Source organism: Tachysurus vachellii, chromosome 2 (genome assembly GCF_030014155.1).
Source record: "Tachysurus vachellii isolate PV-2020 chromosome 2, HZAU_Pvac_v1, whole genome shotgun sequence".
In the NCBI taxonomy this organism is placed as follows: Eukaryota; Metazoa; Chordata; class Actinopteri; order Siluriformes; family Bagridae; genus Tachysurus; species Tachysurus vachellii.
This window is the reverse complement of record NC_083461.1, coordinates 1816625-1844205: the sequence shown is the minus strand read 5'-3', so window position 1 is coordinate 1844205 and position 27581 is coordinate 1816625. Positions and strand designations below refer to the sequence as shown.

At 41.3% G+C, this 27581-nt stretch overlaps 1 protein-coding gene and 3 long non-coding RNA genes across 4 annotated transcripts in view; 1 reads left to right on the top strand and 3 right to left on the bottom strand.

Moving 5' to 3' along the window:
* Positions 1–27581, bottom strand: part of LOC132861792 (legumain-like) — a 196094-nt gene that overhangs the window by 119607 nt on the left and 48906 nt on the right. The window lies entirely within an intron of this gene.
* LOC132861833 (uncharacterized) lies at positions 4050–26573 on the bottom strand. Its single transcript, XR_009649978.1, has 3 exons — positions 26557–26573; positions 26325–26426; positions 4050–4171 (listed from the first exon to the last, which is right to left on the bottom strand). It is a non-coding gene; the product is annotated as an uncharacterized LOC132861833 (long non-coding RNA).
* LOC132861819 (uncharacterized) lies at positions 7032–7853 on the bottom strand. The gene is made up of 4 exons (XR_009649974.1): positions 7729–7853; positions 7593–7655; positions 7354–7506; positions 7032–7096 (listed from the first exon to the last, which is right to left on the bottom strand). It is a non-coding gene; the product is annotated as an uncharacterized LOC132861819 (long non-coding RNA).
* Positions 7365–7853, top strand: LOC132861839 (uncharacterized). Its single transcript, XR_009649980.1, has 2 exons — positions 7365–7437; positions 7511–7853. It is a non-coding gene; the product is annotated as an uncharacterized LOC132861839 (long non-coding RNA).

The following is a 27581-nucleotide window of genomic DNA, read 5'->3' as shown; positions in this document are numbered from 1 at the left end:
GGCAGAGAATTGCACTGGATTTTTGCTTCAATGTTCACTTGTGTTCGAGATGCAGCCGCAGCAATACCCCACCAAACGCTCCAAAATAGCTTTCATCAATTCACATTTCCGAGGGAAGGCTCTCGAATGGGCAAATTCTTTGGGGCAACAAAACTCCCTGACGGTACAGTCATATAAACTCAAGTGTTCTATCTTTTCTCCATCACTCTATTTGTATTTCACCTCTCCTTGACTCCGGTTCAGCCGGTAACTTCATCTACTCGAAACTATGTACTGCAACTCCCTTCAGGTCCCCAAGATCAGAGTTCCAAGCCCACTCCATCACCGGCAAACCATTAAACAGAGCCAACATACACCATATTGCAGGACTAGTGACGCTGACAGCGGCAGCGCTGCATGTGGAGGATATCACTCTTCTGGTTCTGTAGAATTCCACCTCGGATATCATCCTCGGGTATCTGTGGCTTATACAACACCACCCGGATCTCTCTTGGGAAACGACTGAGGTGAAGAGGTGGCATTCTCACTGTTTGTCGCCCTGTTTCCCCTCAACAGCCTTTACGACGCAGTCCATCAATATCCAGAGTACGAGTACGTACCACTTCCATTAAAAGCCCTCACCAGAATAGTCCTTTCCAGTCAAATATTAGGAGTATGCCAACATATTCTGTCCCAATCGAGCTTTGCAGCTACCACCTCTTAGGCCATGGGATTGCGCAATTGATCTTCTACCAGGTGAACCAGTGCCCAGGAGAAGGATCTCGCTCAAGGCTATATCCGTCTATCTGCCTCTACATGGCCTCCGACCATGTATTTACTACCAGTCACTCAACAGTATCACCAGCAAGTTCCGCTATCCCCTTCCCCTCGTCCCAGCTGCCCTGGAACAACTACGTGACTGCAAGATCTTCACTAAGCTTGATCTAAAAAGTGCGTACAACCTGGTCAGAATCCGCTCTGGTGAAGACGGCGTTCGTGACCCCGACAGGCCACTACGAATATTTAGTGATGCCATATGGCTTAGTGAACTTGCCATATTTCTTAGTGAACATGCCATATGGCTTAGTGAACATGCCATCTGTTTTCCAGGACTTTATACACCATGTGTTCTGGGACTTCCTGAATCAGTTCGTGATTGTCTATATCGATGATATCCTCATCTTTTACAATTCTTTACCAGAACATATCCAACATGTCACTGCAGTCCCTCGGAAGCTCCGGGAACACCATTTGACACAGTTTCTATCGGATGAGCTATGTGTGCATTTGTGTCAATGTGTTGAGGTGAGGGATGGCTATTGAATTTTGGATTTAAAGCGTAGTTTACCATTCAGAAGGTGTGCAGCGCCCTGGAGATGTGGTCTGAGAGGATCTCCATTCCAACTCTGCTGGGGTGCAGGACGTCAGCACGGAACAGCCTAGGATGCTCCCAGAAAACATTCCAGTTATCAATAAAGAGTACTTTCTGAGCCTGACACCATGACTGTAGCCATTCATTTAAAGCAAGAAGTCTACTGAACCTTTTATGAGCAGGATAAAAGATCCATATCCAGACTAGAGATGAGCCGGATACTGGGTTGAAACGAGTATCCGGTACGGATAAAGCACTTCTGCCGAGTACGAGTATTATATGAGTAATACGAGTCAATATCTGTGTTCGGATTGAATGAAAATCATCATTGGGTAGCTGATTGTGTCAGTGTTCTGTGATAGGCTAGTCACAGCACCCCTCCCCTACAGTGATAGGCTAGTCACAGCGCCCCTCCCCTACAGTGATAGGCTAGTCACAGTGCCCCTCCCCTACAGTGATAGGCTAGTCACAGCACCCCTCCCCTACACACATACAGATGTATTGTGTTGCTGTGTCTCGCTCTGCTCACCCACAGACACACACAGAACAGCTCTCTGTCTCTCCCTCAGTCACTCGGGTTCGCGGGTCTTTTCCGTTAACGTTTAGGGTTTCTTCAGCTTTTTACTTCGGGTTGTAACGATAATAATACGTACTTACTAACCAGTAGAGTTCTGGTAAACGTGGGTTCGTTCAAATGTGGTGCTTGCTTGGTAGAATGCGTCTCTGCCTGTTGGAGATTTTTTGTCTTTTTTAAACCTTCAGCTGTCTCTACCCAGTAACCAGACACTGAGTGTCTGACACGATTTTGCTGTATTTCACAAAAACATAAAGGTAGTAAGCTAGTGTTATAAATATTACAAATTAATTATTAAGCTACACACACTCTCTCACACACACCTGGTGTTGAAAGAAAAAAAAAAAAGAACCAAAAAATAAAAAAAAAATCACACTGATCATGAAAAAATTAAAAGTTAAAAAAGAAAGTTATCTTGTTCATTACATTTTACTTCATAATTGCACTGCATTGTTTTGTTTTCATTGCTGCAAAACTTGTTCTGTAATATAGTTCGTTTGCTATCGTGATCAAAACCATTGATCTGAAGCTCAATCCTGATGCTGTCCTGTAAATATTTTTCTAATCAGCAATAAATATAACAATTTCTGATCAACCCATATCAACTGCATGCTTAAAATAACATACCGGTTAAAGCCCCGCCCATTTCAAGACAAGTCCCGCTTACTTCCGGGTTAGGCCCCACCCACTCCGAGTACAGATACAGATAATTCATATGGTTAACAGATACAGATACAGATAATGCTGTACTCGCTCATCCCTAATCCAGACCATAGGGTGACAGCCACGAGAGTGAGTAACATCATTTCATTAACTTTAGAATGAGAGCGTGAACCACAACTTCAGCATTAAAGCCTACACAGTGGAGCAAATAGGTAATGATTAGGTGACATAGCTGCAAAGCCAAAGCTAATGCTAAGGCTCACTTCACTGGAATGAGAGGCTCAAAGTAGTTCCATCAGAACATTGCCCCTGTACACAAAATGAGCTCCATTGACACTCAAGTTCTTTCACTCAACCTTAACACACCGTGTCTTCTTCAAGCTCACTTTGTGCACAGGGACATTGTCATGCTAGAACAGTGTTTGTCCTTAAAGTCTTACTTCCAGTGAAGGAAGTGACACTGGAGACAACAAAATGTTAACCGTTTCTACAAAATATAAAGGTTGCATTCGTATTTATGCAAAACTTGCACACAAACTGTTGCTGAACTTTAACACCTTGACGTGGTAAAAACCACACACTGTCCTCATGCTGGTGTTTAGTTTGAGATCATCTCACACTAGACGATGTGTTTAGTGCTTAAAATAGGAACCAGAGCTTATTCTGTGTTTTTGGGGCTATAAATGAGGGCACAAGGCAACTGTGGACTGAACTGTAAGATTTGTTTATTAATTCTCTACTAAACAGAAATTTTAATACAACCAGTGAAGTCATTTAGAGACATCTGTGGGAATGAACATGTTGCTAAAATTAGCTTAAATAGGAACACAAAAATACACTGTGGGATTTGTCATATTTGTTAATGTAAATAGTCTGAAAACATTTAAAATAAAGCACTTCTTGGCACATCATCGGTCTCAACATACATTTTTAATCTGATTTAATGTTCAGTGTCTGAAATTTAATTTCAGGTTAAACAGCCACATCTCATCAGTAATGTTGGAATCTTTATATTCAGCCCTTTTTCACTTCCGGCTCTTAATATTTCTGAAAAAGTTAATGATGTAGTTAAAACAGAAAAAAGTTTAAACAAATTGTCCACCAAGAAGCTTTTCTTGACAATTTAACCTTCAAAATCAAACAATAATATTAGTTTTTTACATTTTAGAAATCATCTGCACTATTTCAAGAAAAAATGCTGAGAAAAACTGAAGAAGGCTTCAGTAGAAAAAAACACAAAAGTAAAAAATACAATTTCTCTATTTTATTTTAACATGAGCGTAAACGTCTTCATGGCTCTTGGTTCTGGATGTTCTGGAGGATGAAGGTTTTTTAGCAAAACTCACAGCTGCATAGTTCAAGACATCATCAGCAGCAGCAGTCTGATGAAGAACAAGAGCCGTTTATTAATCAGAGCAGATTATAAGACTAAAATAATGACTACACTGATATTTAGGTGAATAGATGTCTATTAAAATTCTCTGTGCATTCAGATGTGGATTTATTTAACAGAACAGAATCCCAGTTAATAGAAGACTGGATTACCTGATTGGTGGGAATTTGATGGTTGCTTGATGAAGCATCTGAACAATAAGACACACAAGTAAAGATGAAATTCACATCATACAACAACTTTATGCAATAACTCTATAAATAACAACAAATAAAAATAAACAAACCTTTTCTGTGATTTTTATATAAAACTCCAACCAGAAGTGAGATTACGATAACAGAGAATATATTGGAGGCTATTAAGGGAATAATCCAGTTGTTTTCGCCTGGAATGATGAAAATACACACAATGTATAAATCTACAACTTGTATAAATATTGTATGATTTATGAACAGTGAGAGGTTGTCGCTATGGAACATTCTGTTATAGATAGTGAAAGGAAACCAAATTATTACTTGTTTCTGGGCTGTTGGGTGTTGTTGTATTACGGTGTGTCTTCTCTTTGTCTATACAGATAAATCAGAAACGCAGCAAATAAACAGAAATGATACTAAATATAAATAAAGTGAAATATTCAACATTTAATACATATGTAGACATAATTCTGGTTAAAGTGTTGATCTGGAATTAGCAGGTTATCAGAGTAAAACTGTTTACCTTCAACAACCAAAAGGGTTCCAGATGTAAAGTCTGGTGAACTGCCCAGCATTTCTACACAGAAGTATGTTCCTGTATCGTCTTCTTTCACATATTTAATGTTGAGATTAAACAATTTTACATCACTAAAACTGAAGCGTCCATCATTAAATTCTGGACTAAATCTGAAATTTTTCTCCACTGCTCTCCCTACCAACTGAGGAAGCTTTCCAAAACTCTGTTTGAACCAAACAAGTTTAGCGTTGTCACTGGACACTTCACATTCTATAGTAACATTTTCTCCAATCTTTATTTTTTTAACTTGAATCTTCTTGATGTTAGAAGGTTTCACTGGAAAAAACACATTGTTTAATGGTTTTTATTAATAAAGTCAAATGTGTCATGAATTTTATAAGATTCTTTAATATAAAAATATAAAATGTAACTCACCTGATGTTAAGAGGCAAAGAGCAACAAAGAGTGTGATCATCATTCTTGTTCAAACAAAGTGATAGTGATGTTAGGAACTCAGACAGTTCAGTAGAAAACCAAGTTTAGAGTCAACCCCTGATTGGATGATTTGAAGGTGTGGTCTGATTTGATTGGTCCAGTGGCTGTAATGATAACTGATGATGGAGTTAATACCCAGATATGACATGAGCTCATACAAGCAAATATTTTAATAAACTGACAAATCTTTCCATGTGGCTGTTTTCTCTGACTCCAGTGATCATAGAACTCTATCCAGATAATCACAGTGCACTGGAAAGTCCGAGATGACCTGCAAAGCTGAACTCAGCAGTTATTCACTTAGTTTATGTATTAATACATTTTTTTTTCTAACTGACCTTAAAGCAATGAATACAAAAAAATGTGAAAAACACAAAAAGAGTGATGAGATCTCCACTAGAGGTGTGAACAGGGGGGTATTCCAGAAAGCAGGTTATGTGACATACCTGGGTATGTTTAAGGGTAAGTTTGTGGATAACCTCAACTTTCGGTTCCAAAAACGGAGGTAACTTTCTGGGTATGTATGTAACCATAGCAACTGACTCTCTGAAGATAACCTGCTCTCGAGCAGGTTATGTTTCAGTGTAACTTCGTTTCAGAAGGTTGGTGAGCATGGCGTGCCCTTTTGATGAGGATCCTGTGGACGTAGAAGCACAAATTATACGAGTTTTTTTTCGTCGGGAGAGGGTTATAAGACCGCGTATTGATGTGTTTGCATACCCTAATGAATATTTGAAAGAGCGTTATCGTTTTTCAAAAGATTCGTTAGTTTATTTAACACGTCTTTTAAAACCGCATATCGCAAATGTGACAAACCGCGGTTCTGCGCTTAGTACAGAAAACATTCTGTGCATAGCACTTAGGTTTTTTTGCATCTGGCCATTTTTTGTACAGTGTGGGTGATTCAGAGCATGTGTGAAAGGCAACTGTGTGTAGAGCCGTTCGTACAGTATGTCTGGCACTTAAACAGTTCTTACCCACGTTTGTGCAGTTCCCTGGCCATAAACCCTTTGCTTATTATTAAAGACGAATTCCACAGAGTGGCAGGTTTGTCCTTTGTAGTAAAATCTATGACGCATATTTAATATTTAGTCATATTATTTATATCTATACATTTATTCATTATGCGCACACACTTCATACTTCCATAACTTTCTGTTTCACTCACATTCCTATTAAAGCTCCACCAATAAATGAGGGAGACTATGTTAATAGGAAATCTATTCATAGTATCAATGTGCAGGTAACAACTTAATTTTTTCCCTTCTTAAAATCATTAAAGTCATTACTTTTTCCACTAACTAGGTAATATGTGAGGCAACCCAAATCATTACCAATGTCGAGGCAAAATGGTCAGGATCTGTGCATGATGCCAGAATTTTCCGCGAGTCATCATTATGCCAGACATTTCAGCAGAGTGTTTTGCTTTATACAATTGTTTCTTTTTTCCCTTTTTACTATATTTGTGGTGTACACTTCAATCATTACAGGACAGTACAATGGTTACTTGCTGGGGGACAGAGGATACCCTTGTCTGCCCTATTTAATGACACCCTACCCTGAACCTGAGCCTGGACCACAGACAAGGTTTAACCTGGCTCACAGCCGAACACGGGCCAAGGTGGAGATGACTATAGGGATCCTCAAATCTCGGTTTCAGTGTCTGCGTGGGCTCCAGGTTAGTCCAGAGAGGGTATGCGACATTATAGTGGCTTGTGTTGTGCTTCACAATATTGCCACTATAAGAGGAGAGAGCCACCCTCCTTGTATTGAGGAAGATGGCCCAGAGGAACACCTACAGATTTTAGAGGCCAACAGAGATGGAAGACTTTTGAGAGACAGGATCTGTCAAAATTACTTTTATTAACTTTTTTGCACTGGTCTGCCAGGCAGTTTATTTCTTTATTTCCTGAAAAACAATAAAAGTAAATTCAATAAAATGTTTTTTTTTTTTATATTGCTTTACACATTTACACATACATACATTTTATATACATGCATACATACACACACACACACACACACACACACATATATATATATATATATATATATCTCTATATATATATATATATATATATATATATATATATATCACACACACACACACCTCACTCACACAACACTTTTAACATGCAACAGATTAATATTCAGACAAGTTCTCACCTTAAGGCGATGCTCCAGTAATTCAATTTCAAGTGCTGCTTTTTTAATGAAGAGCCTTTTCTCTTCCATTTGAAGCTGTATAAGGTCCATCTCCATGTCACTTTTTCTTATTTGTTTTTGAAGATGGACCTTATACAGCTCCTTTGCTGGCAACTAGGAAGGTGGAAAAAATGTAATGAATGAGATTGTTTGGTCAGACAATAAAATTCAAATATGGACACCTGGACACAAATTCTTACCCTGCTTAGATTGTGTGCTGAGGTTGAAGGACCCTCATCTGTGGGCAAATCCCTAGGTATGTACTGTGAAAGGACAATGACAGTTTGTTAATCTAATGCAAAAAGGGGCCATACATTATAATGGTATGCATCATACCTCAGTGGATCTACCAGCATTGTCCACTTCTGTCACAGCAGATGTGGTCTCTTCATCGTCATCTTCATCATCTTCATCCTACAGGAGAAATATTCAAGTATACATTATCTGGCAAAAAAAATAAATATCTAAAAGCAACTAAAGGTACCTGACAACAAATCACTTACAACTGTGAGAGACTGTGTTCTTTCTGGAGGGTCCAATAATACAATCCGTTTATCAGTACCTATAAGAACACACAACCCATTAAATTCTCAATATTATCAAAAAAAATAATACATGAAAAGTGTAACATGTCAGACTAAGATCACAGTAGCCTATACATCATATGCAGTTAAATAAAAATGAATCTTGTTCAAAAAGCCTTTAAGTGACAGAGATAGTAATTTATTAGGACAAAAAAATGAAAACAAATCATAGAGGTAAACTTACATTTCACCATTTTTTCACCATCACTTGTGGTGCATGGTGTGTGCGATGAACTGCCCCCTGGAATGCCAGCAACCACTGGTCGCCCTTTATTAAGGGACAGAGCCAGCTCCTCAGATGGGGTGAGGGGAGGTGGTGGTGGGCCCCCGCCAGTTAGACGGGCTTCAGTCTTCTTTCTATTAGCTACATGACAGAATGAATATACTAAATCCTGTTATAATAATAGTTCAGTAATTGTGTAATCAAATATTACCTTTTTGCAGAATGTTTTTGTGTTTCATTTTGACTTGGCTTAAAGTTCTTGTGGCTCCAGAAGGATTACACCTTATTAAATAAGAAATATACATTATTATTTTAAACTAAAGAAATAAATGGCAGGAAAAGTAAATGCTTTCATAGTGATATAACATATTCAAAAGGATGTATAAGTCATTTATTTTGCATTATAATAAAACGGGAGCCAATACCAAATTTGTAATTTAATACACTCACGCATTTACTCTGTCCGTTATTTTTTGCCAAGCCAACTCTCTTGCTTTAGCCGATGCAGCTGTATTGCTTCTTTTTAATATTATTGGCTTCAACTCCTCATAAGCGTGCATTAAAACCTCCAACTCCGACTCTGTGAAATACGCCGCTCTCTTTTTTCGCTTTGAGTTTCCATGGTGACTTGTGAAATCGGCGATCCATTGAAAATGTCTTTATATATGCACCGTGCACGTGCATAAACTCTGGGTAACCAGTTGGAGGTTGATTAAACTAACTCTTCTCAGGTGTTTTGGAACCGACATACTCATGGTACAGTATGCCTGTGTGGGGTAAATCAACCCAGAAGTTATGATTTATCAAATGATAAGTTAACCAAGCTTTCTGGAATACCCCCCAGGTGTGTAATTCCCATTCCACCTGCTCCAGAAGAATTTATGGAAAAACAATCACAAAGACTAACTGTAAAATATTTGACATGGTCAAGATTGAGTTTGCTTACTGTGTTGAGTGCAGGATTGTTATGTTTCCCAAGGCTCGGGTGGGAATGAGGAGATGGGAGGCAGGCTTGGGACAACTGAACAAATACTTTTTTTTATTATTTTTTAATATATAATTTATCTTTAAAAATGTCTTTTCTATTAGCATATGATTGAATTTCATCAGTTTCATTTTTCCTCCTGGTTCCATGCTGTATGCTAATGCACCCAGTTACAATGTGTGGAATCAGAGAGGTTTGGCGGCATCTTGGTGAAGATATTATGTACTGGGAAGGGGAGGCTTACATACAAGTCTGTTTCCCAATTCACCACTAGGGCTAGCCAGCAGAAGCAGGCTGAAAATGAGAAGATTAGCAAACAATCATGAAAATCACTGCACTAATACACTAGTCTCCTCACATTACCCTGTGGACAAAGCTCCATGGACGCTTGAGTTCTTCCACTGAAACTTCACGCACCATGTCTATGATCCTATTAAGTGGAATCTACATCATTCAAAGACATTCTAGACATTTCTATACTTTCACCTTTCATTGTTTCTAGAGGAAGATGTCAAAGTATGGTGTGAGTGGGTAATCTATCATCTCATGGTTTGGTCACTAAATAAATCCTTTTCACTATTATAACCTGAAATTTCTATTATTATCCTGGGACACTGGAGACAACATAATGTTAACCATTTCTACAAAAGATAATGATTACATTCTTATTTATGCAAAACTTGCACACAAACTGCTGCTGCATTTTAACACCTTTTATGTGGCATAAACCACATGCTGTCCTCATGCTGGTGTTTGGTTTAAGAACATCTCATACTAGACAATACATGTTAAAGTTAATGGAAACATCACACCTGCTTAAACTGTTTCAAAACTGAGGAAGTGTTTAGTTGTTAAAATAAAAACATTCATTGAGAACAACTCACACTAGACAATACATGTTAAAGTTAATGGAAACAACAAACCTGCTTAAACCTGCTTGTTTCAAAACTGCTTAAGTGTTTAGTGCTTATACACATTTCATTCATATACATTTTTGAATATAATCAGTGAGGCCCTTTAGAGACATCTGTTCCAATGAACATGTTTCTAATTTTCTTCAATAGGAAATATACAGTGACGCCTCGAGATACGAGTGCTTTGACATACAAATTTTTTGAGATACGAGCTGTGATTCGACCAATTTTTTGCCTTGCGATACGAGCAAATTTTTGAGATACGAGCATCTGAGCTGCTGCTGCCGCCGAAACAAAGATCCCCAACAACCACGTGTGCTCTGTTTCCCCCTCCTCAGCTTCCTGCGTCTCACTCGGTTAAAGCCGCCATTCCACTGCACACGACAAACGACGGCCTATAAAACGGAAGTCATTCATTTCCTATGGAGAGTCGCAAAGGTGCTGTGAGGTGCCGACCATCTGAGGATCCGTAATTTTCTGATCCGTTTTGAGCATTGGATCCGTTAAAAAATGTGAACTTGTGTGACTACACCGCATCCGATATGCCGACCGGACAGGTTTTTATTAAAACGACTGGCAGATGTTAGTGAGGAAAGAGTGACAAAAAAGGCAAAAACAAGTAAAGAGAAAAGCGATGAAGAAAATTAAGCAAAATTAATGTATAGAAAACAGAAATTGTAGCAATTAAGTTCAATTAAGTTAAGAGAATTTCAGTTAAGTTCGTTAATTTCAGTGAAGTTTAGTTAAGTTCCATTTAAGTGTAAAGTAGCATTAAGAGTGTACAGTAGCGAGTAAGTGACCGAAAGTGAAAGTGTAAATCCTCATAATGCCTGTTTACTCCTCCCTCAACCTCCGTGCGCATCTTCCGTGAAGTAAAACCAGTTTATTTTTTAACATTCTCTTTTATTACTGTATGTTTTTATACAATATTTGTCATTTATAAATACAGTACTGTACATTTTTCATATTCAAAACACAAACAAAACAACTGGAGTGGAATTTTGCGAGCTGGAACGGATTATTGGGATTTCAATTAATTTAAATGGGAAAATTGCTTTGAGATACGAGCAATTTGAGAATTTGTGGAATTTGTAGGTGAATCTTGACTTGAATGAATGACTTACAGGCTCTTAAAATTTCTGGAAAAGTGGAAAATACCAAAATTCAAGTGGTCCACAAAAACTTAAGCAAATTATGTACCAAGACATGTAGTATGTTCTTGATATTTTAACCTACAAAATCAAACAAAAATGTATATGTTTTTACATTCTAGAAATAATGTTAAGAATTTCAAGAAAAAATGCTGAGAGCACTGGTTTACAGTAGAAATAACTCAAAAGTAATAAAATGTCATTTCTCTATTTTATTTTAACTTGAGCATAAACGTCTTCATGGCTATTGGCTCTGGATGTTCTGGAGGATGAAGCAAAATTCACAGCTGCATAGTTCAAGACATCATCATCAGCAGTCTGATGAAGAACAAGAGCTGTTTATTAATCAGAGCAGATTAAAAGTCTAAAATAATGACTACACCAATATTTAGGTGAATAGATGTCTATTAAAATTATCTGTGCATTTAGATGTGGATTTATTTAACAGAACAGAATCCCAGTTAATAGAAGACTGGATTAATAAAAGACGGAATGCAACTCTGTGATCATCGGAGACTCCATCGTCTGCCACATCCGTGCTACTGCAGCTAAAGGTAAGGTACACATTCGCTGTTTACCTAGTGCTCGTGTTCTTGATGTCGCTGCACAGGTACCTGGGATCCTGAGCAAGCACACCGGAGCTGTGGTTCTTCATGCCGGCATAAACGACACCAGCCTGAGGCAATCGGATCACCATTCACTCACTCTCCCACCCCCCATTGCCCCTACACTGAATAAACTGCGCTACTGGCATTGTTTTCATCTGACTTCCTGAATTAGTGCTGTTGTTTCGTGGCCACCTCCCTAGAGTGCCCTACACAATGAACATATTTTGTGTTAATGTTTTTAAATAGAAACACATAAAAAATGGTCACACTTTGATATTTGTGGAATTTCTTAATACATTAAAAATACTTTAAAAATCATTTAAAATAAAGAACTTTAACAAACATTTTTAATCTGATTCAAAGTTCAGTGTCTGAAATATAATTTCAGGTTAAACAGCCACATGTCATGGAGTAACCAGGTCCTTCCCTCACTCACCAGCATTCACATCCATCTGAGTACTAATCAGCACCACCTATTCCGCTTTCACCAATCAACACACACCCTAGAGTATATAAGCCACTCTCAGTCACTCACTCATTGTCTGGTCTCGTATATACTAACATGATTTTCTCTGCAGTCATTCAAGCTCCAGACTCCCGTTTGTCTCACAGCAGTCGGCTACCCTTCCTTCGTCCTTGCTTTTGGACAGGATTCGCTCCTATATATATACTTCCTCAAGTTAAGGATTCAGTTACTGGAATTCCTGAGATATCCCCTACAGGTGTGTTTGTGTGTGTTGCAACGTTTTGGTGCTTCGTACTTTCTTTCCTGATATATATGTTCATGGACTTCAATAAACCTCACTCTGTTTTGCTTACCTTGGTCCATAGCGTGTGACCTACAGTAATACCGTAAGCAAGATGAACGTTCCAGCATCGGATCCCATTCGCTAACTAGTGGATCTTCTTCGCTCATCGCTACAATCCAGCACCACCACACCTGTCACAGCACCGTCTTCATCTGCCACCGTAGTCGCATCCCCCATGGCCAGCCCGGCACCCTACTGTGGTTCGGCAGAGAATTGCACTGGATTTTTGCTTCAATGTTCACTTGTGTTCGAGATGCAGCCGCAGCAATACCCCACCAAACGCTCAGACGAAGGTGAACGTGTTTCAGCCACATTCCTAAAAAAAATATCATAATTAGTATCATGTATTTGCAAAGTACAAAGCAACACAATTAATATAATGTATTTTCCACATCAGTAATACAAATATTCTGCACGCATAATAGAAAAAAATGGTTATATGTGGACGTACTGTTCTTGATGCTGCGTGCCCCGTGCGAGCATCAAACGAAGGTGAAAGTGTTGCAGCCGGTGCAGGTGAAGACAAGAGGGATGCAGCCACATTCCTACAAAAGTTTTTAATAATTAATATAATGTATTCTCCACAGTAACAACCTTATAAAGCAATAACTAAGGCAGTTAAACATAGATGAGATAAAATAATTGGGTACAGAGATGTATATGTTTGTTAACGGGCCATTACCGGACATACAGTATTTATGGCTAAACATTAACACATGACATATCTCCGGGCACATTTACAGCTCATCGACACCACATCGATACATTTACACCCGAACAGATAGTCACGTAAACAAGACTAATTGAGGCATAAACACTAGTCAAAATATATTCTAAATAGTGATATTGCTATATAACATATTGTATATTCACATTGCATTAATCAGCATACAGCTTAATAAGAACTAACATTTTAAGGTAAATAAAAGTTGCCAATTACGAGACGTTTCTATAAAGTCACTCTTAATATCTGCTTGCAAATAGTCTGTATACAATACAGTATATATAATTTTACATCACACAAGATTTCAACAAATGTAAGTAAAACTTACTCTTCAGAAATTATATCCTCGCTCGCGGATCAAGTCGCTCTTCAAAATACAAACGTTCGTAGTCGGAGTCCTGCTCTTCATCTTCATCTGAGGAAACTTCCTCAGCTGTAAAGCGTTTCATCTTCCCAGCGCATTGATAAGTGAATGAATCTGTTAAAACTTTGTGCTTCTTACATTGTTTGGGGGCGTTGATCTTATTTGCATAGCCCGCTCAGGTCATTTTCATATGAATGGCGCGCACGGCGGTAGGTGGGATCACATTAGTGGTAATGAGGTCGACCCAGAAAAACTGTACCTCTCTTTACTTACATACAGATTACACAAAAAGACAATATTTGCTTTCGATTTTAATTACCTCATTTAAAAGTAGACATTTCAGGCTTTCATTAGACATATGTATCATGTTCGTGTGATAAGTATTGGTGGAGTTATCAGTTCATGTTTGTAACGTGTTTCAGGAAGAAGGTCAAGTTCACAGAGATGTCTGAATGCACACCCTGGTTATTTTCTTTATTTGTCAAAAGCACAGCTTTTTGTTGTTAATATGAAGGCACTCAAATAAAAGTAGACACTTCACAGTTTTGAATGATGTATTACATGTATGTGTATGACTATGAATGACGGAGTATTTTAAGTGGACTTCACGTTGAAGAGGAAAAAATGCGCCAAAGATGCGCCGGCGCGTCTTTCGACCCCAGAGGGTTAAAAGCCCTCACCAGAATAGTCCTTTCCAGTCAAATATCAGGAGTATGCCAACATATTCTGTCCCAATCGAGCTTCGCAGCTACCACCTCTTAGGCCATGGGATTGCGCGATTGATCTTCTACCAGGTGAACCAGTGCCCAGGGGAAGGATCTCGCTCAAGGCTATATCCGTCTATCTACCTCTACAGCCGCATCCAGCTACTTCTTTGTATCTAAGAAGGACGGAGGCCTCCAACCATGTATTTACTACCAGTCACTCAACAGTATCACCAGCAAGTTCCGCTATCCCCTTCCCCTCGTCCCAGCTGCCCTGGAACAACTACGTGACTGCAAGATCTTCACTAAGCTTGATCTAAAAAGTGCGTACAACCTGGTCAGAATCCGCTCTGGTGAAGACGGCGTTTGTGACCAAGGCAGGCCACTACGAATATTTAGTGACGCCATATGGCTTAGTGAACATGCCATATGGCTTAGTGAACATGCCCTCTGTCTTCAAGGACTTTATACACCATGTGTTCTGGGACTTCCTGAATCAGTTTGTGATTGTCTATATCGATGATATCCTCATCTTTTACAATTCTTTACCAGAACATATCCAACATGTCACTGCAGTCCCTCGGAAGCTCCGGGAACACCATTTGTACCTCAAAGCCAAAAAGTGTGAGTTCCATACCTCCCATATAACCTTTCTAGGCTATGAGGTATCATCGCCTGGAATTTCTATAGATGAGGGGAAGGTAAAAGCTGTTTAGAATTGGCCAATTCCCAACACCATCAAGGAGCATCAATGCTTCCTGGGATTTGCTAACTTCTACAGATGGTTTATCCACAACTTCAGCCTCATAGTCACACCCCTCACCTTACTCCTCTGAAGCAAACCGAAATCCCGGTGCTGGTCTCCCTTAGCTACGAAAGCCTTCGAAGAGCTGAAAGAAGCCTTCACCCAAGCTCCGGTCCTCATTCATCCCAATCCACAACTTCCCTTCACCGGAGAAGTTGTAACCTTTCTACATTATTAAGGCCCACAAAAAAATTTTTTTTTTTTGCTTTTTTGTTGTTAAAAAGATATATAATCTTTTTAACAACAAAAAAGCAGAAGTATATGCGTAATATTTTTTTGTGGGCCTTAATAACACAAATAAAATATATATATACATATATATATGTATATATAGATTTTATTTGTGTTTCAGGCCTTAATTTAAGTTCACTTCGGATTTATCTCTTTTTCTGGATTACTCACATTTCTATAAGGACTGATTGGGGAACTAACTAAGGACTAACAAAAGACAGTCAGCTAAGTGATGAAGATTTTGTATTTGTAGTTCTATTCTAAACTATGAACATGAATTTAATCCTGTTGTGTGTAATTCAGCCGTGTCTTTTTTTCTCCATTAACCAGATCTTTCCTATTTAGTAAAACACAGTATTAGAGTGCCTGAACATTACTGTAAGTAGGGGTCTAATGATTTATTGAGACAGACTTGTTACAAAGTAGACGCCTCCACTACAGGTGTTGGGGCAGTTCTGTCACAACCCCGCAGTAAAACCTATGTACTCCATTCATACGCCTTCTTCTCCCACAAGTTCACCCTGGCAGAGGTCAATTATGACATAGGTAACTGCGAACTCCTAGCCATACAACTTGCCCTGGAAGAGTGGAGACACTGGTGTAAGGGCGCCCAATCCCCATTTACAGTTTTCCCGGATCACAAGGATTTACTATATCTCTTAGACGCTAAAAGGTTGAACCCTCGTCAGGCTCCCTGGGCCTTGTTCTTCACTCGCTTCAACTTCACCATCACCTACCGTCCAGGAGTGAAGAACAAGAATGCTGATGCTTTAATTCAATTCAATTCAAGTTTATTTGTATAGCGCTTTTTACAATGGAAATTGTCTCAAAACAGACGGGTGGCAGACGGGAGAAGCAAGGCACACGGCGAGGTCGGCGGGGGGAAGCAAGGCACACGGCGAGGCCGGCAGGGGGGAGCAAGGCACACAGCGAGGCCGGCAGGGGGGAGCAAGGCACAAGGCGAGGCCGGCGGGGGGAAGCAAGGCACAAGGCGAGGCCGGCGGGGGGAAGCAAGGCACAAGGCGAGGCCGGCGGGGGGAAGCAAGGCACGCGGCGGCGCAGCCAGAGAGGGCCGAGCGACGTCCACGGCCGAGCAGAAGGGCCGTGCGACGTCCACGGCCGAGTAGAGGGGCCGAGTGCAACCCCCGACAAACCGCGGCCTGGTTCGCGCATCCAAAACCCAGAATGGGAGGGAGGGTGGGGAAAATCTCTGCCACTCTGGGGTGGCGGCCATCTTGTGAGCGGGCTCTGGGGCGGCGGCCATCTTGCGAGCGGGCTCTGGGGCGGCGGCCATCTTGCGAGCGGGCTCTGGGGCGGCGGCCATCTTGCGAGCGGGCTCTGGGGCGGCGGCCATCTTGCGAGCGGGCTCTGGGGCGGCGGCCATCTTGCGAGCGGGCTCTGGGGCGGCGGCCATCTTGCGAGCGGGCTCTGGAGCCTCCTGCTGATGGAGTCTGGTCTGCAAAACACGTTGTAAGACCTGCTCCATTGTAGGTCTGGGAGCTTCCTCTGTGTCCTGTGCCCGCATTCTCCACCAGTGTAGGGCACTTAGAGGGATTGGACACAAAGGAACAAGCATAGAGACGGGATTAAGGCAAGCAAGGTCGTGATTTTATTATTTCCTCCCAGGTTGGTGCAATTTTAATGCAGCAAAAGGTAAATGAGAAAGAATATAATAATCAGTTCCTTCCTTTGCGGTGCTTGGGAAGAGATCCCGGCTCCAATTCCAGACAGCAGAAGGGGGGGGCGCTGTGACCAGGGGAAACAGTCCTTCTCCAGAAGTATACCATGGGCTGGATCGGCGATCTGAAGCTCTGGATCCGCGGGAGGTCCCTGAAAAGAATGCCAAAGGGATAACGTCTAATCGTTCCATTAGGCACGCCCCCTTACCTCCCGGTAGCCGCTGAGCCTGGCTCTCCCGTGTGTTGCACAGCCAGAGGGTGAGTGCTTACAGCGGCACTCCTGATTGGCTCTCAGCTTTTCGGCGGGAATTCTGCTCCCCCGCCTTGCACGCTGAATCCTTTTTAGCGCTTTCTCAGCGGTGCTGTCCACGGTGCTTAATCGCCGCCTTTTTAGCGCTTTTTGGGGGCGAGGAGCGGTATCTTGGCTGTGTGGGACGGCGGTGCATGCTCCATCGTCACAATGCCCCCCCCCTTAGCTCCGAGCCCCCGGCTGGCAGACGGGAGAAGCAAGGCACACGGCGAGGTCGGCGGGGGGAAGCAAGGCACACGGCGAGGCCGGCAGGGGGGAGCAAGGCACACAGCGAGGCCGGCAGGGGGGAGCAAGGCACAAGGCGAGGCCGGCGAGGGGAAGCAAGGCACAAGGCGAGGCCGGCGGGGGGAAGCAAGGCACAAGGCGAGGCCGGCGGGGGGAAGCAAGGCACGCGGCGGCGCAGCCAGAGAGGGCCGAGCGACGTCCACGGCCGAGCAGAAGGGCCGTGCGACGTCCACGGCCGAGCAGAGGGGCCGAGTGCAACCCCCGACAAACCGCGGCCTGGTTCGCGCATCCAAAACCCAGAATGGGAGGGAGGGTGGGGAAAATCTCTGCCACTCTGGGGTGGCGGCCATCTTGCGAGCGGGCTCTGGGGTGGCGGCCATCTTGCGAGCGGGCTCTGGGGCGGCGGCCATCTTGCGAGCGGGCTCTGGGGCGGCGGCCATCTTGCGAGCGGGCTCTGGGGCGGCGGCCATCTTGCGAGCGGGCTCTGGGGCGGCGGCCATCTTGCGAGCGGGCTCTGGGGCGGCGGCCATCTTGCGAGCGGGCTCTGGAGCCTCCTGCTGATGGAGTCTGGTCTGCAAAACACGTTGTAAGACCTGCTCCATTGTAGGTCTGGGAGCTTCCTCTGTGTCCTGTGCCCGCATTCTCCACCAGTGTAGGGCACTTAGAGGGATTGGACACAAAGGAACAAGCATAGAGACGGGATTAAGGCAAGCAAGGTCGTGATTTTATTATTTCCTCCCAGGTTGGTGCAATTTTAATGCAGCAAAAGGTAAATGAGAAAGAATATAATAATCAGTTCCTTCCTTTGCGGTGCTTGGGAAGAGATCCCGGCTCCAATTCCAGACAGCAGAAGGGGGGGGCGCTGTGACCAGGGGAAACAGTCCTTCTCCAGAAGTATACCATGGGCTGGATCGGCGATCTGAAGCTCTGGATCCGCGGGAGGTCCCTGAAAAGAATGCCAAAGGGATAACGTCTAATCGTTCCATTAGGCACGCCCCCTTACCTCCCGGTAGCCGCTGAGCCTGGCTCTCCCGTGTGTTGCACAGCCAGAGGGTGGGTGCTTACAGCGGCACTCCTGATTGGCTCTCAGCTTTTCGGCGGGAATTCTGCTCCCCCGCCTTGCACGCTGAATCCTTTTTAGCGCTTTCTCAGCGGTGCTGTCCACGGTGCTTAATCGCCGCCTTTTTAGCGCTTTTTGGGGGCGAGGAGCGGTATCTTGGCTGTGTGGGACGGCGGTGCATGCTCCGTCGTCACAGTATGTATGTATGTATGTATGTATGTATGTATGTATTTATCCCCAATGAGCAAGTCTGAGGTGGCTCAGGCAGCAGTGGCAAGGAAAAGCTCCCTTAAATTGGTAAAGGAAGAAACCTTGAGAGGAACCAGACTCAAAGGGGAACCCATTTCATATTCCACCTCATATGGGTGACACTAGATGGTGTGATCACAAATATACAGTCAAACAAATGTTGTATTGGTGTAAAGATCACATGGAGTTCAGATCTCCTCTTAGTATCACAGAGTCCAACTGGAGCTGGTAGATCTGTAGATCTGTCTCAGGATTCTCACAGAGTCAGCCTCATCTCAGTGGAGGTCCAAAATCTTCATTGCACAGAAGACGATCGGAGCTGGTACAATGTCTGTATGCCTCGGGATGGGTAGAAAGAGAGAAGCAGTGTAGAGGGTTTAACATATCTGCTGTTCATAAAAATGTGCAAGTCTAATGTAATAGTGCACAATATTATGGGATGTATTATGTGTACGTCTGACTAAAGAGATGAGTTTTTAATCTACATTTAAACTGGGAAAGTGTGTCTGATCCCTGAACACTATCAGGAAGACTATTTCAAAGTTTGGGAGCTAAATAAGAAAACGCTCTACCACCTTTAGTAGACTTAGATATTCTGGGAACTAGCAGAAGTCCTGAGTTTTGTGATCTCAGAAAGCGTGAAGGATTGTAACGTGTTAGAAGACTAGTTAGATACATGGGAGCTAAACCATTAAGAGCCTTGTACGTAAGTAGCAGCAGTTTGTAATCAATTCTTAACTTAACAGGTAGCCAGTGTAGAGATGATAAAATTGGGGTCATATGGTCATACTTTCTTGTCCTAGTGAGAACTCTGGCAGCTGCATTTTGGACTAACTGTAGCCTATTTATTAAAGATGCAGGACAACCACCCAGTAACGCATTACAATAGTCTAGTCTAGAGGTCATGAAAGCATGAACTAGCTTCTCAGCATCAGAGACAGACAGGATGTTTCTCAGCTTGGCAATATTTCTAAGGTGGAAGAAGGCTGTTTTTGTGGTCTGGGCGATATGATTTTCAAAAGACAGGTTGCTGTATAATATAACACCCAGGTCTTTCACTGTCGAGCTACTAGTAACAGTACATCCCTCTAAATGGAAGTTAAATTGTGAGAGTTTCTGTATACTGGTGTTTGGACCTATAAGTAGTATTTCTGTCTTATCAGAGTTTAAGAACAGAAAGTTACAGCTCATCCAGTCTTTTATCTCTCTAAGCCATTGAGTTAATTTGGACACTTTAGCTATTTCATATGGTTTTGATGAGATATATAACTGTGTGTCGTCAGCTTAGCAGTGGGAACTAATCCCATGTCTTCTAATAATGTTCCCTAATGGAAGCATGTATATCGAGAAAAACAGAGGTTCTAGAACTGATCCTTGAGGGACCCCACGATTAACTGGTAATAAACTGGAGGATTCACCATTTCATTCTACAAAATGGTATCGATCAGACAGGTAGGATCTAAACCAACTTAAAGCCTGTCCATGAATACCTGTGTAATTTTGTAAGCGATCTAGGAGAATGTTGTGATCTATAGTGTCGAATGCAGCACTAAGGTCAAGTAGAACTAATAGTGACATACAGTCTTTGTCCGAAGCTAAGACCAAGTCATTTGTGACTTTCACAAGTGCAGTTTCTGTGCTATGATGGCCTGAAACCTGATTGAAACTCTTTGAGGATTTTGTTCTGCTGTAAGAAGGAGCTCAGTTGAACAGAGACAACCTTTTCAAGTATTTTAGACATAAACGGAAGATGTGAAATAGGTCTGTAATTTGATAGTTCATTAGGATCTAAATTAGGTTTTTTGATGAGTGGAGTAATAACTGCCAACATGAATTTAAAGAATTGGATTTAAAGACGTAACCTAAAGATAACGAGGAGTTAATAATATAAAGAAGAGGCTCACCAGCTTTATGTAACACATCTTTCAGTAATTTATTTGGAATGGGGTCTAGTGAACAAGTTGTTGATTTAGCTGTTGTAATAAGTTAATCTAACTCTTCCTGTCCTGTGCTTGTAAAGCACTGTAATTGTGTGTCTAGAGCCTTAGGTGAGGCTGGGTCACTAGTTGCTTTCATATGTTGAGCGTCACCTATTTTTTTCCTGATACTTTTGATTTTGTCAGTGAACAAACTCAAAGTCCTCACTACTGAGCTGTGATGGAATAGTTTGTTCAGATTTCTGTTTTTTTTTGTTAATCTAGCCACTGTGTTAAATAAAAACCTAGGATTGTTCTGGTTATTTCTTATGAGTTTGCTCAGGTGCTCAGCCCTGGCCGCTTTTAGAGCCTGTCTATAGTTGGACATACTTTCCTTATACACAATTCTGAAAACCTCTAATTTAGTTTTTCTCCACTTTCGCTCGAGGTTACGGGTTTCTCTCTTGAGGGTGTGAGTATGACTATTATACCACGGATAGTGCCAGATAGTGGCAACACCACCTCCACGACCAGTCTGACAAGGCTCATGCAACTTAGATATATCCTGATGGTGTAGACTCATTTAGACCGATGTAGTCATTTGGCTTAATCCAAGTTTTGGTAAGGCAGAGTGCGGTAAGGCTATTTTCTGAAATGATTTCATTTACAATAAGTGCTTTGGGAGCAAGTGATCTAATGTTCAGGAGCCCAAACTTTAGGAACTGTTTTTGTATGTTTCTTTGGTTTCTATCGGATGAGCTATGTGTGCATTTGTGTTAATGTGTTGAGGTGAAGGATGGCTATTGAATTTTGGATTTAAAGCGTAGTTTACCAGTCAGAAGGTGTGCAGCGCCCTGGAGATGTATTCCGAGAGGATCTCCATTCCAACTCTGCTGGGGTGCAGGCCGTCAGCACAGAACAGCCTAGGATGCTCCCAGAAAACATTCCAGTTATCAATAAAGAGTACTTTCTGAGCCTGACACCATGACTGTAGCCATTCATTTAGAGCAAGAAGTCTACTGAACCTTTCAATTCCTCGCTGGTACGTTGGAAGGGGTCCAGACACGATGATCCTCAAAGTGGGCACTGTTCTGCGAACCGTCTCCAAGAGGGTGATGAAATCCCTCTTCAGGATCTCTAACTGCCTCAGACTGGTGTCATTCGAGCCAGCATGAAGAACCACAGCTCCGGTGTTTCTGCTCACAACCCTAGGTACCTGTTCAGCGACATCAAAAACACAAGCACCAGGTAAGCAGTGAGTGCGAGCCTTACCTTTAGCCACAGTAGCATGGACGTGGTGGACGATGGAGTCTCCGATGATCACAGCGGTCTGTCTCACAAAGGGGGGCAAAGCAGTTCCGTGTGGGGATCTCGAACACCGGTGGTGGTGGAGAAGGAGAGGTCCTCGACCGGGGCCCGGCACGCGTCCTCCACTGCTGCGCCCAGGATCCGCGGTGGCCTGGCGCAGGAGTGAATAGCGCCTGGGCAGGAAACTTCCTGGGTGTGCTGGGTCTGGACAGAGAAGCACACGGAGTAGAGGTGGAGAGAGTAGAAATTACACACGTCAAAACAGTCAAAATTGAACAAAAGTCTAAGAGTATAGGTCACCCTGCGATATGTCCACTTGGAGGTGGGCTCTAAGTTCCGACACTCCCTTAGCCTTTGTCTTAGAAGTCTTACCTAGCAGGTTAGCAGGGCAGTGGCTGGCCATGAACAACCTCTGGGCACTACTGCAAAATGCCCTACCAAATGTAGACTGGGGCAATGCACCCAGTTACAGTGTCTGGAAGCAGTGAGGGCTGTCAGGAGTCTTGTTGAAGAAGATGTTATGTACTGGCAAGAGGAGGCTTACACTCAAGGCTGTTCCCCATTTCACCACAAGGGATAGCCAATGGCAGCAGATTAGCAAGTTAGCAAGAAAGCATGCAATGCCTACTTACTGCACTTCCACACAAGTTGCATCATGTCACCATACATACAAACACACACACACACACATGCACCTACATTTCCCATTTAATAATAGCTTTATTCCTGAGAAATGTAGATTTGTTAGAACTCTATTAGAAAAGACAGCAGGATAAAAGATCCATATCCAGACTAGAGATGAGCCGGATACTCGGTTGAAACGAGTATCCGGTACGGATAAAGCACTTCTGCCGAGTACGAGTCTTATACGAGTAATACGAGTCAATATGTGTGTTCGGATTGAATGAAAATCATCATTGAGTAGCTGATTGTGTCAGTGTTCTGTGATAGGCTAGTCACAGTGCCCCTCCCCTACAGTGATAGGCTAGTCACAGCGCCCCTCCCCTACAGTGATATATTAGTCACAGCGCCCCTCCCCTAAACACATACAGGTGTATTGTGTTGCTGTGTCTCGCTCTGCTCACTCACAGTCACACACAGAACAGCTCTCTGTCTCTCCCTCAGTCACTCGGGTTCGCGGGTCTTTTCCGTTAACATTTAGGGTTTTTTACTTCGGGTTGTAACATTAATAATACATACTTACTAACCAGTAGAGTTCTGGTAAACGTGGGTGCTTGCTTGGTAGAATGCGACTCGCATTGCGTCTCTGCCTGTCGGAGATTTTTTTTCTTTTTTAAACCTTCAGCTGTCTCTAACCAGTAACCAGACACTGTGTGTCTGACACGTTTTTGCTGTATTTCACAAAAACATAAAGGTAGTAAGCTAGTGTTCTAAATATTACAAATTAATTATTAAGCTACACACACTCACACACACACACCTGGTGTGGAAATAAAAAAATAAAAAAGAACCAAAAAAAAAAAAAATTCACACTGATCATGAAAAAATTAAAAGTTAAAAAAGAAAGTTATGTTGTTCATTACATTACATAATTGCACTGCATTGTTTTGTTTTCATTGTTGCAAAAATTGTTCTGTAATATAGTTCGTTTGCTATTGTGATCAAAAACATTGATCTGAAGCTCAATCCTGATGCTGTCCTGTAAATATTTTTCTAATCAGCAATAAATATAACAATTTCTGATCAACCCATATCAATTGCATGCATAAAATAACATACCGGTTAAAGCCCCGGCCATTTCAAGACAAGTCCCGCTTACTTCCGGGTTAGGCCCCACCCACTCCAAGTACAGATACAGATAATTCATATGGTTAACAGATACAGATACAGATAATGCTGTACTCACTCATCCCTAATCCAGACCATAGGGTGACAGCCACGAGAGTGAGTAAGATCATTTCATTAGGGGAAAACTTTAGAATGAGAGCGTGAACCACAACTTCAGCATTAAAGCCTACACAGTGGAGCAAATAGGTTATGATTAGGTGACATAGTGTCACGGAGTCACCAGGTCCTTCTCTCACTCACCAGCATTCACATTCCCCTGAGTACTAATCAGCACCACCTGCTCTGCATTTTTCAATCAACACACACCCTATATAAGCCAATCTCAGTCACTCACTCTTTGTCTGGTCTCGTATGTACTAACGTGATTATTCCCCGCAGTCATTCAAGCTCCAGACTCCCGTTTGCTTTACAACAATTGGCTCTCCTTCCGTCTCCCTCGCCTTCGGGGCTACAGGATTATTCTCCAGCATCTACTAGCTCCTGTCAAGGATCCTGTCTCTCTTATCCCTGTGTTTTCCCCAGCGTGTGTGTTTGTGCGTGCTGCAACTTTGTGGTGCTTCTTACAGATCATTTGCGATACATCTGTGCACGGACTTCAATAAAACATCTCGTTGGTTTTGCTTACCCTGGCCCGTGGCTTGTGTATCATTACACATAGCTGCAAAGCTAATGCTAAGGCTCACTTCACTGGAACTGAGAGGCTCAAAGCAGTTCCATCAGAACCTTGCCCCTATACACAAGCTCCATTGACACTCAAGTTCTTTCAATCAACCTTAACACACCGTGTCTTCTTCAAGCTGACTTTGTGCACAGGGACATTGTCATGCTAGAACAGTGTTTGTCCTTAAAGTCTTACTTCCAGTGAAGTGGAATCTTAAACTGCACCATTCATAGACATTCTAGACAAGTCTACACTTTCACCTTTGCTCTGTGTGCATTGTTTCTAGGGAAAGATGTCAACAGTAAGTTGTGAAAGTATGGTGTGAATGGGTAAGTTAGCATCTTTGGTTGATTGGTTGCTAAATCCTTTTCACATGCTCCACTATAACCTGAGGTTTCTATTTTTGTGCTGTGACACTGGAGACAACAAAATGTTAACCGTTTCTACAAAATATAAAGGTTGCATTCGTATTTATGCAAAACTTGCACACAAACTGTTGCTGAACTTTAACACCTTGACGTAGTAAAAAACCACACACTGCCCTCATGCTGGTGTTTAGTTTGAGATCATCTCACACTAGACGATGTGTTTAGTGCTTAAAATAGGAACCAGAGCTTATTCTGTGTTTTTGGGGCTATAAATGAGGGCACAAGGCAACTGTGGACTGAACTGTAAGATTTGTTTATTAATTCTCTACTAAACAGAAATTTTAATACAACCAGTAAAGTCATTTAGAGACATCTGTGGGAATGAACATGTTGCTAAAATTAGCTTAAATAGGAACACAAAAAATACACTGTGGTATTTGTCATGTTTGTTAATGTAAATAGTCTGAAAACATTTAAAATAAAGCACTTCTTGGCACATCATCGGTCTCAACATACATGTTTAATCTGATTTAATGTTCAGTGTCTGAACTTTTATTTCAGGTTAAACAGCCACATCTCATCAGTAATGTTGGAATCTTTATATTCAGCCCTTTTTCACTTACAGGCTCTTAATATGATTTAGTTAAAACAGAAAAAAGTTTAAACAAATTGTCCACCAAGAAGCTTTTCTTGACAATTTAACCTTCAAAATCAAACAATAATATTAGTTTTTTACATTTTAGAAATCATCTGCACTATTTCAAGAAAAAATGCTGAGAAAAACTGAAGAAGGCTTCAGTAGAAAAAAACACAAAAGTAAAATATACAATTTCTCTATTTTATTTTAACAAGAGCGTAAATATCTTCATGGCTCTTGGCTCTGGATGTTCTGGAGGATGAAGGTTTTTTAGCAAAACTCACAGCTGCATAGTTCAGGACATCATCAGCAGCAGCAGCAGTCTGATGAAGAACAAGAGCCGTTTATTAATCAGAGTGGATTAAAATACTAAAATAATGACTACACTGATATTTAGGTGAATAGATGTCTACTAAAATTCTCTGTGCATTCAGATGTGGATTTATTTAACAGAGCAAAATCCCAGTTAATAGAAGACTGGATTACCTGATTGGTGGGAATTTGATGGTTGCTTGAGGAAGCATCTGAACAATAAGACACACAAGAAACATCATACAACAACTTTATACAATAACTCTATAAACAACAACAAATAAAAATAAACAAACCTTTTCTGTGATTTTTATATAAAACTCCAACCAGAAGTGAGATTATGATAACAGAGAATATATTGGAGGCTATTAATAAGGGAATAATCCAGTTGTGTTCGCCTGGAACGATGAAAATACACACAATGTATAAATCTACAACTTGTATGAATATTGTATGATTTATGAACAGTGAGAGGTTGTCGCTATGGAACATTCTGTTATAGACAGTGAAAGGAAACCAAATTATTACTTGTTTTATTGCGGCTGGGTGTTGTTGTATTATGGTGTGTCTTCTCTTTGTCTATACAGATAAATCAGAAACGCAGCAAATAAACAGAAATGATACTAAATATAAATAAAGTGAAATATTCAACATTTAATACATATGTAGACATAATTCTGGTTAAAGTGTTGATCTGGAATTAGCAGGTTATCAGAGTAAAACTGTTTACCTTCAAATTGCAGACGTGTTCCAGATGTCAACTTCACTACATTTACTTCCATTTCTCCACAGAAATATTCTCCTTTATCATCTTCTGTTGTTTTTTTAATACTGAGATCAAATGTATTGTCTTTTACACTAATACTGAAACGAGCATCATTTAATATATCAATAAATTTGGAGCCCAAATCGTTCTTGTATGATTTTGCAATAAACTGAGGTAATTTTCCTGAACTCTGTCTGTACCAAACTACATTATCTTTCTTTGTGCCACTGCTAATGTTACACTTCATAGTTACATCTTCTCCACGCTTTACTGTTATCACATGAATCTCCTTGATGTCAGAAGTTTTCACTGTAAAAATGTTTAATATTTAATGTCAGTAAATGAGTTAAATATAAAATATTATAGTTTTACATTAAAGTTTCAGAAAGTTACTCACAAAGAGTCTAATCATAGTTCTGATCAATGCTGGTGGTACAGTTTAGATTCTACGCTACAGGACAGTTTAGATTGCGTGGACTAGGACATGTCTGGGTGTGACTTTGATGATGGAGGTTTACTCAGATACCATAAAGTTCCATTAGTAAAGTGTTTTTTCCCTTGTTCTGTTTTGTTCTTTCTTTTTCTTTTCCTCTGTCTGATATTTGTTGTTTTTATTGCTGACTGTTGACTTCAAGCCTTCATTTTAACATCTGACCTTTTTTTTTGCCACTTAATATGTCAGTGTTACAGAACTGTTGGCTTCTTGTGTTCTACCACATCAGTATTCTTTCTACAGTTGGACCTGGTTTCTGACACACACACACACACACACACAGATGGAACACAT